We start from the raw sequence: 2,271 nt of genomic DNA on the forward strand, positions 1-2,271 counted from the left end.
ACTATATCCTTTAATAACAGTTATAATAATTTTAAAGAAGGAGGCGGAGAACAAGAAAGAGGAATAGAGTGAAGAGGAGGGGAAGGATGAGGGAAGAAGGAAGAGGAGGACAAGCAGAAGCAGCAAATTCAGGGTAATAAAATCCAGGACTCGCCTGTGGGGAGGGGCAGTGAGGGGCCTGGAGGGGCAAGATTCCCTGAAAGGCCAGGTACTGCCTGTGGAAGGGTGATGGGGCAGAGATAAGTGGCTTGCACAGTTGGCAAAGCTGGGGCCACCACAGTTGAGGGTTCCCTGTGGTTCCTGAGAGAAGCCCCATCCCACTTTACTATGAGTCTTTCTTCCTTTCCTATTATGAAAAGAAATATACAAGAAGCCTAGTGAAAAACCCAAATACTAAGAAAGGGTACACAGTGAAAAATGAGTCTAAGCCCAGACCCACTCCCCAGAGACAGCGACCAGCAAGCTGGCTCTATGTGTGTTTCCAAAATGTCCCAAGGTCTTTTGATTCTTAGGCCTTGGGCCACGTGTACTACGGTGGCCATAGAGGCGATTCGGAAGCAGTCACCGCCCTGGGGAGCTCACCATTTCGCTAGATGATCAAGAAGACAATGTTTCTATTAGACAGGGAGGGCTGCTGTGTGAGAGACCGTGGAAGGCAGTACTGCTGCCCCCAGGGCCAGGTAGGACATTGTGTGGGTGAAAGCACAGCAGGTGGGGACGGTGTGAGCCAAGGTATGATGGTGAGAAGATCACCACAGATTCCATGAGCAGCAACTAATTCAGTGTAGAGTGCAGCACGTGCACGGGTGGGAGCGAGCTGGCCAGCCTGGAGACCTGGAGGCCATGCCACCGCCACGAGGGTGTTGAGCTTTCATGGACATTCAGCAGCCGCTAGCCCTGGCCAAGTCAGAGTCAACCTCTTGATTTTTCTTTTCTTTTTTTTTTTAGACAGGGCCTTGCTCTGTTGCCAGGCTGGAGTGCAGTGGTGTGATCACAGCTCACTGCAGCCTCTAACTCCTGGGCTCAAGCAATCTCCTGCCTCAGTCTCTCTAGGGTGTGAGACCACAGGTGCACTCCACCACACCCAGCTATTTTTATTTTTATTTTTTTCGTAGAGAGGGAGTCTCACTATTGCCCAGACTGGTCTTGAATTCTGGGGCTTAAGTGATTTGCCTGCCTCGGCCTCCCAAAGTGCTGAGATTACAGGTGTTAGCCACTGTGCCCAGCCTTGATTTCTAATACATCCAAGAAAGCTGAATCTCAATCTCTTGACCAGAGGAGCTATGGAAGAGAAAATGGGAAAGAGGTTAAAGATGAAGAGGGTTGTGGTGGGGGTTGTGGTGCTGAAGGATGAGGTGCAGGGGGACAGTTTCCACCCCAGGGAGACAGGGCAGCCAGAGCATAGACTCAGCTGAAAGAGACCTGACCCACTAGGATCTCCCTCTGGGGCGCTGGACAACCCCCTCTACCTCAGTTTCCTCCTCCACCAAATGGGAACAGTGGTGACCCCTGCCTTGAACTCACAGGAGTGCCCTGAGCAGGGATGAGGGAGACTGTAGAGGAATGCCACGCACACATCATGTCCTGGCACAGGTGGCCAGAGTCCATGTGCAACATGTCCATGAACAGGACATGGGTACCCGCTTACGGTGTTGTTACCATGACAACCCCCAAGGACTTAGGTTTTTGCCTTAGTGATGGGAAGGGCCCCAGTGCTGCCTTGAGGGTTATTTTCAAACTCGCTGATAGGGCTACAGAGAGAAGAGTACTTCCTCCTCCCCTTCTTGGGAAATCTCTCCCCAGTACAGCAGAGGTGGTCTCCAAGGTAGGGTCTTGCTCAGCAGAAACAGTCACCCACCAAGCAGTTCTTTTCTTTTTTTTTTTTTGAGACGGAGTCTTGCTCTGTCACCCAGGCTGGAGTGCAGTGACATGATCTCTGCTTACTGCAACCTCTGCCTCCTGGGTTCAAGTGATTCTCCTGCCTCAGCTAAAAATACAAAAAATTAGCTGGGCATGGTGGCACACACCTGTAATCCCAGCTACTCAGGAGGCCGAGGCAGGAGAATCTCTCCACTGCACTCCAGCCTGGGCAACAGAGTGAGACTCTGTCTCCAAAAAAAGAAAAGAAAAAAAGAATGTACAGGCCAGGTGCGATGGCTCATGCCTGTAATCCTAGCACTTTGGGAGGCCAAAGTGGGTGGATCACCTGAGGTCAGGAGTTCAAGACCAGCCTGGCCAACATGGTGAAACCCCATCTCTACTAAAAATACA

This window comes from Mandrillus leucophaeus, unplaced genomic scaffold, assembly GCF_000951045.1.
Source record: "Mandrillus leucophaeus isolate KB7577 unplaced genomic scaffold, Mleu.le_1.0 Scaffold22, whole genome shotgun sequence".
NCBI lineage: Eukaryota > Metazoa > Chordata > Mammalia > Primates > Cercopithecidae > Mandrillus > Mandrillus leucophaeus.